We start from the raw sequence: 13,574 nt of genomic DNA, 5'->3' as shown, positions 1-13,574 counted from the left end.
ACCAGAAGGTTTTCAATTTACTTTGCCCAGATCCATCAGAGGAATCACTGTCTGATCTTATGAAATGTATGACAGATCTAACCTTATGAAATGTATTTATTAAATAATAAGATTTGAAAATCAAAATGACTCCTTGATCCATGGGCTGCAGAATGGATGTTGTGTTAGTAGCCATAAAAATGACATTAATTTGATTTCATATCTCAATCAGAACTCTTGGGAACTCTTGGGTGACTAGTTACGTTGTCAATGAGCAGTTACCTTTTGAAAGGGATCTTTTTTCCTGAACAATAGGTCTCAAGAGTGGGTTTAAAACATTCAGCAAACCAGTCTGTAAACAGATGTTTTGTGATCTAGCACTCTCCGCAGGCAGAGTAGATTTTGTATAATTCTGAAGACCCTAGAATTTGGGGAATGGTAAATGAGCATTGGTTTTAACTTAAAGTCAACAGCTGTAGTCGCCCCTAACGAAAGAATCAACCTATCTTCTGAAGCTTTGAAGCCAGGCATTGACTTCTCTCTAGCTGTGAAAGTCCTAGATGGCATCTGCTTGCAATAGAAGGCGTTTCATCTACAAAATCTGTTGTTTAGTGTAGCTACCTTCATCAATGATCTTAGCTACATCTTCTACATCTTCTGGATAACTTGCTATAGCTTCTGTATCAGCACTGCCTCACCTTGTACTTTTTTATATTATGGAGACAGCCTCTTTCTTTGTTTTTTTTTGTTTGTTTGTTTGTTTGTTTTGTTTTTTTAGACGGGGGTTCGCTCTGTCACTTAGGCTGGAGTGCAATGGCATGATCGTGGCTCACTACAGTCTTGACCTCCCAGGCTCAGGTGATCTTCCCATTTCAGCCTCCCAAGCAGCTGGGACTACATGTGAGCACCACCATGCCCAGCCAATTTTTCAAAAATCATTTTTCATAGAGATGAGGTCTCATTATATTGTCCAGGTTGGTCTTGAACTTTTGAGCACAAGTGATCCTCCCACCTTGGCCTATCAAAGTGCTAGGATTACAGGCATGAGCCACTGTGCTTGACCAGCTTCTTTCCTTAAATCTCATGAACCAATCTCTGCTTGTTTCAAGCTTTTCTTCTGAAGCTTCCTCACCTCTCTTTGCCTCACAGAACTGAAGAGTCTCAGGCCCTTGTTCTGAATTAGCCTGTGACTTAAGGGAATGTTGTGGCTGGTTTGATCTTCTATACAAACCATTTGAACTTTCTGTATATCAGCAGTAAGTCTGTTTTGCTTTCTTATCATTCGTGTGTTCACTGGAGTAGCACTTTTAATTTCTTTCAAGAACTTTTCCTTCTCATTCACAACTTGGTCGTCTGGCACATGAGGCTTAGCTATGAGTCTGTCTTGGTTTTTGACATACCTTCCTCACTAAGCTTAATCATTTCTAGTGTTTATTTAAAGTGAGAAACGTGTGACTCTTTCTGTCACTTCGACACCTACAGACCAATGTGGGGTTATTCACTGATTTAGTTTCAGTATCCTTGTGTCTCAGGGAGTCCTTATTCCCTATGAAGGCCAAGGAGAGTGAGAGAGACAGAGGAATGGCCAGTTGGTGGGGCAGTCAGTACACACACCACATTTATCGTATATGTTTGCCATCTTATATGGGCATGGTTTGTGGTACCCCAAAACAGTTGTAATAGTAACATCAAAGATCACAGATCATAGATCACCGTAACAAACATAATAATGAAAAAGTTTTAAATATTTCAAAATTATCAAAATGTGACACTGAGACATGAAGTGAGCACACATTATTGGAAAGCTGGCACCAACAGCCTGCTGGACTCAGGGTTGCCACAAGCCTTCAATTTGTGAAAAACACAGTATCTGCAAAGCGCAGTCAAGCAAAGCACAATAGAATGAGATACACTTGTACATTTCTTGTGAGTTTCTGGAGTTCAGGGACTGAGTCTCAGGCAGGTGAGCCATACTGGACAAGAATCAACACGACCCAGGTTCGAACTCTGGTTCTTCCACTGGCTATATGACCACTGCCAATCATTAACATTTTCAAGCCTTTGTTTCCTCATCTGTAAAATTCCAGCAACAATCCTTGTGCCTCCAGAAGTGTGAGAATTAAATGAGATAGTGCCCTGAAAGTGCATTTCAGGACCACCTCTGTCTCCTTTGCAGTCTAACGCAGGAGGCATACAAAATTGCTGACACTCCTGTATGTGGCTACCACACTGTGGGCAAGATAAGGCCCTGGTTTTGGAAAAAACACTTTGCCCCATGCATTTTCCCCTTTTTTTGAGGGTTGTAACTAGTCCTGAGAATTAATACCATTCCCCCACCCTCCCACTGTGTCTCTAACAAACACAGCATAATCTCATGATCATAGCTGTGATGGGAACACCCGAGAGAACAGCGGGGGGGAGAGTTTGAATGGGATCAGATGTCAGAGTGGGGAAGCGGCCTGCTACAAGGTCAGCCTGTCAAGAGCCAGGTGGCAGAGCTGACCGACGCTTCCACTGATGCTGCAAGCTGATGCACACTCGGAGCCCCCAGCCTTTTTGGAGTGCGCTGGGATCTGCCGCCCGGCCACCAGTGCCATGGCTGATAATGTGGCTTTGCGTGAGATGTGACAATTGCTTCTCTGCTCTTGCTTGGCCCAGGCTTTTGTGTAACCTCATTGGGAAGACAGCTAATTATCCCTGAGAGGCCAAACAAATCTCAGGATGTACATCCTGCAGAGACAGGCTAATTTATGATTCACAACCCTCCAAGTTTATTTATTTTTTAAAAAAGGAGATATTATTTGTACTTCTTCCTGTGAAATGTGCTCTGTGCAGTTAATTTACTTCCTTCAACTACTTAACTGCTTTGCCTCTCTGAACCAGCTCCTTCAGAGGGATGTCGCCTCCATCAGGTGGGGCAGGATCAGAGGCTGGGAATCAGAAATCTTGTTTTCTGGCTTTACCCTAATCCTGCTTTTATCCTCTTTTCTGTTCCTTTTCCACAATGAAAGACTGAAATAGAGGCATTGTCCGTCTCTAAGATTGCTGTGAGGAAGTCCCTGGGGAGGTATGTTGACAGGAGCCCAGGCTGACCTTGTACCAATTCCTTGTCTAAGACACTTACAGGCAGTTGTTTTGATGTGAGAACAGGTTACTTTGGGGAAGAGGCTGAGGTCACCCTGGACACTCGGCCTGCACCTTCCACTGCCATTTTCTTCTCCCTCACAGTCTCTGCCAGGGGTCTCCCTGCTTCCAGACATGTCTGACAGACTGTGTGCCTGGGGGAGTCATCCCCTGAGGCCTTCATGGCTGGGGCAGGTCCCCCTTTAAAGGATCTTTGTAGTGGATCTATCCTCTGCCTTCTCAGGCACAATAGGTGGTTATCCTCTCTCCTGCACCTGAAATCTCTCCTCCACGAGAGCCTTTTAATCAACATGAAAACATGCTCTCTGCTTCCAGGTCCAAAAACAAACACAGAAAAACCCACAATAAGACTGAGTGCAGTGGCTCATGCCTGTAATCCCAGCACTTTGGGAAGCTGAGGCAGGAGAATTGCTTGAGCCCAGGAGTTAAAGACCACCCTGGGCAACTTGGTGAAACCCTGTCTCTGTAGAAATACAAACAAATTAGTGCATGCCTGTGGTCCCAGCTACTCAGGAGGCTGAGGTGAGAGGATCACTCGATCCTGGGGAGGTTGGGGCTGCAGTGATCTATGATTGCACCCTGCACTCCAGCCTGGGCAACAGAGTGAGACCCTTTCTAAAAACGAAATAAAACAAAACAAAAACTCAAATAACCCTCCTTAGAGCCCATGCTCCTCTTTTCTTTTTCTTTTTGAGACAGATTCTCACTCTTGTCACCCAGGCTGGAGTGCAGTGGTGTGATCTCTGCTCACTGCAACCTCCGCCTCCCAGGTTCAAATGATTCTCCTATCTCAGCCTCCTGAGTAGCTAGGATTACAGCTGCCCACCACCACCCTGGCTAACTTCAGTATTTTTAGTAGAGACAGGTTTCACCATGTTGGCCAGGCTGGTCTTGAACTCCTGACCTCAGGTGATCCGCCCGCCTTGGTCCCCGAAAGTGCTAGGATCAGGTGTGAGCCACTGCGCCTGGCCAATGCTCCTCTTTGGATGCGACTCACTTTCTCTATTCTCCTTTTCAGCCAAACTTCTTGAGAGTGTCAGTTACCCTCACTGCCTCCACCCCTACGCTTCCTATTCCACCTGCAATCTATAGCAGTGTGGTTTCTAGCTGAGGCTTCTCGCCATCAAAACTTCTCTCCTGAAGCTTGCTTTCTTGTGGTTCTCACCTTATTTGATCACTGTTGATTCCTCGCTTGTTCTTGCAGTCTGCTTTCCTTTGGCCCCCATGACATCTCACAATCCTGGGTTTTTCTCTTACTTCTCTGGCCACTTTTTCTTAGTCTCTAATTCCTTGGCTTGAAATGCTATCAGAGAGCACACTCCTTATAACAGAATGGCCCTTCACAGAGTGGGAGCAGTTGGCTCTGATGTGTAAGGACAGGTTGGGTCAGAATAAGCCCAGGGAAGAGGAAAACTGGGTTTTCAGCCCATGGGAATCACTGAAGAAGCAGCTCAACCAACCCTCTTTTCTCATCTGAGAAAGCTGCTCATTGGGGGCTGTCGAAGGGGGATAGACTGTGATGGGGCCAGTGAACTGGGGATCCTTGATTGGCTCGGGGCCTCCCAAGCAGGGATCTCTCAGTCAGATGGGTTAGCTTTGGCTCTCAAAATACATTATCTGGCCAGGAGTGGTGGTGCATACTTGTAGTCTCAGCTACTTGAAAGCCTGAGGCAGGAGGATTGCTTGAGCCCAGGAATTTCTGGGCCATGGTGTACTATGGTTGCTGCACTGCAGCCTGGGCTAGTAAGACCCTATCTCTTAAAAAATGATCTGAATGATTCCATGTACATGAAATATCGAGAATAGGCAAATCATAGAGATAGAAAGCAAATCAGTGGTTTCCAAGGTCTAGAAGAGAGAGTGGGAAATGACTGCTTAATGGTATGAAGTTTCCTTTCAAGGTAATGATAATTTCTATAACAAAATAGTAGTGATGGTTATACAGCATTGTGAATGTACCAAGTGTCACTAACATCTTAAAAAAAATCATGACCAGGTGTAGTGGCTCACACCAATAATCCAAGCACTTTGGGCGGCTGAGGTGGGTGGATCTCCTGATGTCAGGGGTTTGAAACAGCCTGGCCAATATGGTGAAATCCCGTCTGTACTAAAACTACAAAATCAGCTGGATGTGGTGGCACATGCCTGTAATCCCAGCTACTTGGGAGTCTGAGGCAGGTGAATGGCTTAAACCTGGGAGTTGGAGGTGGCAGTGAGCCGAAATTACACCATTGCACTCCAGCCTGGGCAACAAGATCGAAACTCCGTCTAAAAAAAAAAAAAAAAAAAAAAAATCATCTGGGGTTTACCCCTAAAGAGGAAGCACCACTGCTGAATTAAGCCACCTAGACCAGGGATGCACTCAAGGTCAGCCATGACAAGGAGATAAGGAACTCTAACCTGGAAATGACTCTTCCCACCAAAACAAGAGGAAACCACACTTTCCCATAATACAGAACGTGCTATTCCATAAAATAGCCATAAGAGGACTTCTAAATTATATTAATTAACAGGGCACTGTGTGGCATGACTGTAGGATACACACTTACAGTTGCTTTTTGTTTTTGAGACAAAACAAAACAAAACAAAACAAAATGCTCTCTTGCCCAGGCTGGGGTGCAGTGGCACAATCTTGGCTTGCTGCAACCTCCGCTTCTTAGGTTCAAACGATTCTCCTGCCTCAGCCTCCTGAGTATCTGGGATTACAGGCATGCATCACCATGTCCAGTTAATTTTTGTATTTTTAGTAGAGACGTGGTTTCACCACGTGGGCCAGGCTGGTCTCGAACTCCTGACCTCAGGTGATCCACTCGCCTCAGCCTCCCAAAGTGCTGGGATTACAGGCGTGAGTCACCACGCCCAGCCTGTTGTTTTATAAACTATTTTTTCTTTCAAATTGGTATTTAAGTGACTATGATGAGGCAGATTTAATGTTTTGGTGGAGCGTTCTGATAGCCTGAACTGAGGCCGAGGAAGAAGGCTAATTTGAAACATCTAAGGCTTTGAACTGTCAGGACTCTGTAATCTTTTGGAGAAGTCTAAAATTACCCTTGACAAGTGAGGTGAGCAAACACTACACTGTGTGAGTCCTTAACAGATGTTGTCTCATTATATTTCTCAGAACAACCCTATGAGGGGACACAGGAGCGCTGGGATCTGAACTAAGTATTTATGAGTCTGTGAGCCTACGTGAATCTGTCAATCAGAACTGGCCAGGAGAAGAAGCTGCTGGTGCCCTAGGGGTTCTGCTTGTGGGTGTGAGCAGCATTCATGATGGTATTTATCTTGCTGGGCCTCCAGCCTGGTGTGGCCACAGGAGACATGGGCTACATGCTCACTTTGTCTGGAACCTTGACGTTTTTCTGTCTCGCTGATGAGCAAAACTTCTGGAGTTTGCTTACTTGTCAATTTCCCCCTCACTTCGTTTCCTGACTTGTAAACAGGCAGGATGAGAGCAGGTGACTGGCACTTATGATAACCCAAGAGCTCTGCTGTGCTCAGCATATCCTGTTATTATAGGCCTCTAGTCTGCTTTGATATCTACCATCCAATTTTCCCTCCTTTTCCTGGAACTGTAGTTAAGGGAGGGATTGGATTTATGGGGATAAAAATTTAAATTTTCCAGCCTAGGCAACATGATGAAACCTCGTCTGTACAAAAAATACAAAAATTAACTGGGTGTGGTGGAGCATGCCTGTAGTCCCAGCTACTTGGGAGGCTGAGGTGTGAGGATTGCTTGAGCCTGGGAGGCCGAGGCTGCAGTTAAGCCATGATCATGCTACTACATTCCAGCCTGGGCGGTAGAGTGAGACTCTATCTCAAAAACTAATTCAACTTTTCTCTGTGGGAGTCAGTGTGGTGTAATTCAAGGGTCTTGGAACTGGCACCAGATTTAAATTCTAGTTCTTACATGAAACTAAATTTCCCATCCTTACCTGGACATAAAAATATTGAACTCAGGCCAGGCATGGTGGCTCACACCTGTAATCCCAGCGCTTTCAGAGGCTGAGGTGGGTGAACCACCTAAGGTTAGGAGTTTAAGACCAGCCTGGTCAGCTTGGTGTAACCAAGTCTCTACTGAAACTACAAAAATTAGCTGGATGTGGTGGTGCAGGCTTGTAGTCCTAGCTGCTTGGGAGGCTGAGGCAGGAGAATCCCTTGAACCAGTGAGGCAGAGGTTGCAGTGAGCTGAGATCATGCCACTGCACTCCAGCCTGGGTGACAAAGCGAGACTCTATCTCAAAAATATATATATATATGTTCACACACGTGTATATGTGTGTGTATATATAAAATCGTACAACTTTGCGAACAGTTTGGTAGGTTTTTTTTTTTTTCTTTAAACTTAAACATATTACCTACCATCTGACCCAGCCATTTCATTCTCAGGTATTTACATGAAACATGAAAACTCACGTACATACAATGTGTATATATATGTGTATATATATGTATATATACACATATATGTGTATATATATGTATAAATACACACACACACATATATATCTGACTAATTCATGAGGCCTAAATAAAATAATTGGAAAAGACTCAATATAGGGTGGTGCTTATAGTGAACAGGATGGGATAAATGTAGTAACTTACTAAGAATGTGTGGTTCAGTCTGGGAGCGGTGGCTCACGCCTATAATCTCAGCACTGTGGGAGGCCAAGGCAGGCGGATCACTTGAGGTCAGGGTTTGAGACCAGCCTGGTCAACAAACTGAAACCCTGTCTCTACTAAAAATACAAAAATGAGCTGGGCGTGGTGGCGGGTGCCTGTAATCCCAGCTACTTGGGAGGCTGAGGCAGGAGAATTGCTTGAACTCAGAAGGTGGAGGTTGCAGTGAGCTAAGATCATGCTACTACACTCCAGCCTGAGTGACAGAGTGAGACTCTGGACCAAAAAAAAAAAAAAAAAAAAAAAAAAAAAAATGTGCAGTTCAGCTGGAAATAGGGGGAGGCAGGGCTCTGTTTCTTCCTCCTTGAGTGAAGCAGGAAAGTTTCAGGACTCTGCCTTTCTTCTTCTCTCTTTCAGAGCTCACTCCTGACCCAGCTCCTTCAACCTAGAGTCTTATTTTACAGGCTTTGCCCCCTCTCTCGCATGAGGGCCGAGGGTTGGCATGGCTTGCTGTAAGTGTGTGGGGCCTAAAATTGGGAAAAATAATAAAATATGGGATTTGTTCTTGGTGGAACTAATATACTGAATTTAGTCCTTTCTCTCCTTAGGTTAAGCTTTCCCCCAAAGTATCCTGATCTCTCCTTTCCATATTCCCCTCCACACACATACGCTCATTCCCAACCCTCAGCTTCCAGAAAGTGTGTGAATCAGGCCAGCTCCCTCCAGGGGTAGCCTCAGTCCCACCACAGCATGCTCTCAGTTGCTCAAGAAATGACCAGTGGAGCGGGTATCTGTAGAGTGAGTCAACAGATCATTCCTTCCTTCACTTCTTAACCAGAATAAAGAAATCAGCTTGGTACTTGGATTACAATATTTCTCAGTTTCCTTCTATCTTTTGTTCTGTATCAGCCATTTGAGTGACACCACCCAGAGTAATATCAGGCCAAGTGAAGTGGCTCATGCCTGTAATCCCAGCAGTTTGGGAGGCCAAGGAGGGTGGATCACTTGAGGTCGGGAGATCGAGACCAGCTTGGGCAACATGGCAAAACCTCATCCTTACTATAAATACAAAAGTTAGCCAGGTGTGGTGGTGTATGCCTGTAATCCCTGCTACTGGGGAGGTTAGGGTATGAGAATTGCTTGAACCTGGGAGGCAGAGGTTGCAATGGGCTGAGATTGTGTCACTGCACTCCAGTCTGGGCAGCAGAGTGAGACTGTCTCAAAAAAAAAAAAAAAAAAAAAAAAAGAAGAAGGAGAAGAATATCAGCTGGCATATGTTAAATATACACTGTGTTTTTAGAACTGTTCTAAGATATTTAGGATATTAACTGTATTGACTCAATTAACAACAACGCCATGAATTTGGGACAATTATTTCTTTATCTTACAAATAAAAAAATAGAGTCATTGAAAGGTCAAATCACTCATCCAAGGTCACACAACTGGTTAGTGGTAAACTGAGAATCTAACCCAGGGTATTGACTCTACCTCCTGGGCTTTTAACATTGCTAACATTGCATTAGGGCAGAATAGAGAATAGGAAAAGACTTTCAGTCAAGTGTTAGGGTATGAATTTTGGGTCATGACTCAAAGGTCAATAGCTACTGGGATGTAATCAACATATTGTTATTTGCATATATCTATAATCACAGCATGTGAGTCATGCTATACATTAGTGAGGCCATTTTTAGAAAATATAATTTGCTCCAACATATTTGAAGATGTTACAAAAATTAAGATCTTTATGTAAGATTTAAAAATATGTTCTAACAAGAAAAAGAAAGTAAAATTTACTCACAAAATTTCCTTCTTAGCTGGGTTCCACTTATACCTTCCAAGCATCACCTATCTCGAGCAGGTAGCTCCAAAGCCATAGTTCTTGTATACAGAGAAATTTAAAAGACCAAATAAGTAGTTTCTGCTTTCAAACTTACATACTCTCTACTTTAAAAAATGTATTTCAATCCCTTACCTGATACTTAAAAACTTAGAGAAGGGGAAAATTAGCTTCAATCTTAAGATTTGGAGAGGCCAAACCTTTTTGGGTATCCCAACTTTGGGTGTGTAGCAGTAATGAGGGAGCATGACTGTATACTTGTCCCCATACACTCCCAGCATCTGCTGGGCCGGGGCTGTGCTCTCTGAATATTTGGTAACATGGCAGTTACTATCTTCCGGCTACTGCCCTCTGAAAGCCTGCCAAGAGTATACCTGTCTTGTGCAACCTACAAACTCTTCTTATAGCACAGGCTCTGCTATGACATGGACCAGAGCAAAGGTAGGCACTGCAAAGTTATTTCTTCCCAGTGAGGCAAGTATGGTTGAGCACACATCCTTGCTTTGCTTACTGGAGAAACAGACTGATCAACTGGCATGAAACATTGAAACATGAAACTTACACTACCATTCGAAAAGAATCAGTCCTAACTGCAAAGGTCGTGAAAATGAATTTGAAAGCATAGTGCAGCATGGTTGAAAGAAGGATATAATAATATCAGTCAATAATTATTGAGCACTTTGCACAACATATTTTAGTTAATTTTCACAATGAGCCCTACAAACTGGATATTACTATTATCTCCATTTTGTGGATCGGGAAACTGAAGCTTTGAGGGTTGAGGTAAGTTGTTCACAGTTACACAGCTGGTAAGTGGTGGAACTGGAATTCAAATCCAAGCAGTCTGACTCTGATAGTTACTTTCGTAATGCTAAGCAATGCCTCTGGACCCTCCAAGCCAACTGTTACTGCTCTGAAGCCTGGTTGAATTAATGATGTCACCACCCACTGGTCCCCAAACTCAGGAGTCATCTTGACTAGTCTTCTTCATTCCTCTCACATCCATTTAATGTGTTTGTTGAGGCTCTGCCATGTGCCAGGTAGTATGGGTACAATGGCAAATAAAACAATAAAAATTCCTGCCCAAGTTAAGGCAATGAGGGTCTTCTCTGGGGTTGCACAATTTGTATTTATTTATTTATTTATTTTTATTTATTTTTTGAGACGGAGTCTCGCTCTGTTGCCCAGGGTGGAGTGCAGTGGCATGATCTCCGCTCACTGCAACCTCTGCCTCTCAGATTCAAGCAATTCTCCTGCCTCAGCCTCCCAAGTAACTGGGATTACAGGCACCCACCACCACGCCTGGCTAATTTTTTTGTTTTTAGTAGAGACGGGGTTTCACCATATTGGTCAGGCTGGTTTTGAACTCTTGAACTCAAGTGATCCACCCACCTTGGCCTCCCAAAGTGCTAGGATTACAGGCATGAGCCTCTGCACCCTGCCGGGGTTGTACAATTTGGAATCAGATAGAGGAAATATCAGTCTCCTTCTGGTAGTGAAACAGGGAGATGCAAGACCAGGGAGCATCTTGCCCTCATGTTTCCTGAATTTCCTGTGGAGAAATTCAGAGGAAAGTAAGCCTGACATTTAGAGAAAGTCGGAAGTGAGAGATGCAGAGAGGAGCCTGGCAGCAGTGTCCAAGACGCTGTTTCCAGCTGTCTCCAGGCCAGTGCACCCTGCTCTTGCTGCATTTCTGTTAATCTTTTAATAATTTCCACTTTCTGCCTAATGGTTAGAGTTGTGTTTCTGTCACTTGCAACCAAATCATTCTTGAATGATACAGACAAAGCAAACAGTCACCCACAATCCCACACTCAGATATCACCCATCTTCACATTGTGGTGTACATTCTCCCAGTATCATCGCTTAAAGTACCTGTCCAGCTCCCTCATCCTGATCATGGCCCTGATTCACAGAGACTGACCTCCAGGTGCCATGTGAATACACTTACTCCTATTCATCTGGCCATAGTTTATTAATCCAGACATTCACTTCCAGCCCATATTGGGACTATCAGAAAAATTCCCAAAATTTTACCTGTGGGGTATAAAGACACAGGGACTAGATGGGAATCATTTCATCAAAGCTGTAGAGGGAGAAGTTCCTCAAATCTATCTGTTGAGAAGAATCCTGGCATTATCGTTCCTTATCTGATCATATCTTAAAAGTGTAACTTCCTGGCCTGGCATGGTGGCTCATGCCTGTAATCCCAGCACTTTGGGAGGCTAAGGCGGGTGGATCACGAGGTCAGGTGTTTGAGACCAGCCTGACCAACATGGTGAAACCTCCCTCTCTACTAAAAATACAAAAATTAGCTGGGAATGGTGGCACGCATCTGTAACCCCAGCTACTCAGGAGGCTGGGGCAGGAGAATCTCGTGAACCTGAGAGGTGGAGGTTGCAGTGAGCCGAGATTGCACCACTGCACTCCAGCCTGGACGACAGAGCAAGACACTGTCTCAAAAAAAAAAAAAAAAAAAAAAAGTGTAACACTTCCTGCAATTTCATGAGATATTCCAGCATTTTTCCAATAAATTCATTCCCTCTTTTTTCTTTAAGTTGGCTAAATCAGCCTTGGTTTCTTACAAACAGAAGAGTTTAACTCTTAAATTCTTTCAGATTTTCTCTATCTGTGGATATGTGCAAATATATAACATGTAATAAAAATAGGACCATACTTTATAAACCATTTTGTAAGATATATGAACATTTTTCAAAGACAATAATTATTTATTATTAACAATATAATACTGTATATATGTACTATTATTTCTTTTTTTTTTTTTTTTTTTTTGAGACGGAGTCTCGCTCTGTCGCCCAGGCTGGAGTGCAGTGGCCGGTTCTCAGCTCACTGCAAGCTCCGCCTCCCGGGTTTATGCCATTCTCCTGCCTCATCCTCCGAGTAGCTGGGACTACAGGCGCCCGCCACCTCGCCCGGCTAGTTTTTTGTATTTTTTAGTAGAGATGGGGTTTCACCGTGTTAGCCAGGATGGTCTCGATCTCCTGACCTCGTGATCCGCCCGTCTCGGCCTCCCGAAGTGCTGGGATTACAGGCTTGAGCCACCACGCCCGGCCCCTATTATTTCTTTAACCTACTTCTTATTTTTGCCATTTAGGGGGTTTAATATTTTTCTCTATTATTTAAAACTTCTACTTCTTTTTTAGGATAGATAAATTCCTGAAAGTCACTTTGCTGGGCAAAGTAAATGCAATGTGGAAGACTCTTAATTTATATAACCAAATTACTTTAGAAAATGTGTGCCAATTTACATTGTCATTTTTGGAGAATTACAGTAATTTTCTTATATGACCAACAACATTAGAAATTGTAATTATTTTGTATGTTTGTCAATCTAGTAAACAAAATGACACCCCTTTTGTTTTAATTGGCATTTGTTTGATCGTTGTGAAATGAATCTTTTTTCAACACGAATTCATGGCTATTTGTGTAATTTCATTTGTAAAATGTGTGTTTTGGTGCTCGCTTTGGCGGCACATATACAAAAATTAGAACAATACAGAGAAAATTACCATGACTCCTGTATAAGGATGACATGCAAATTTGTGAAGAGTTCCATATTTTCATAAGAATGATACAATGAACTTTCAGGACTGGGGGTGAAGGTCGAATGGGGAGTGGAGGTTAAAAGACTGCATATTGGGTACATTGTGCAATGCTTGGGTGATGGGTATGCTACAGTCTCAAAAATCACCACTAAAGAACTTATCCATGTTACCCAAAACCACCTGTACCCCAAAAACTATTGAAATAAAAATTTAAATTAAAAAATATTTTTTAAAAAATCTGTTTTGGTCCTTTGTCCACTTTTCTGCTGGAATTTTAATTTTTTCATTTTTAATTTGTAAGAAATATAAAAATATAAAAAGCAATATATATTTTCAAAATACATTTGGTATTTGAAAAATATTTGTGCAGTCACCATTTTTGCAGTTTTATGATTGTCTTTTATTTATTCTTTGTTATTGTTTTTATT

General features: G+C 43.0%; 1 non-coding gene across 1 annotated transcript; it reads left to right on the top strand.

The window, feature by feature from the left end:
* The first annotated feature begins 13,056 nt into the window (after positions 1-13,056).
* Positions 13,057-13,163, top strand: LOC115894145. The gene has a single exon (XR_004054180.1). It is a non-coding gene; the product is annotated as a U6 spliceosomal RNA (small nuclear RNA).
* Positions 13,164-13,574: the final 411 nt, after the last annotated feature.

The sequence above is a fragment of the Rhinopithecus roxellana genome, chromosome 16 (genome assembly GCF_007565055.1).
Source record: "Rhinopithecus roxellana isolate Shanxi Qingling chromosome 16, ASM756505v1, whole genome shotgun sequence".
NCBI classification, from domain to species: Eukaryota; Metazoa; Chordata; class Mammalia; order Primates; family Cercopithecidae; genus Rhinopithecus; species Rhinopithecus roxellana.
The sequence above is the reverse complement of the archived record's forward strand: the minus strand, read 5'-3'. Positions and strand labels throughout refer to the sequence as shown.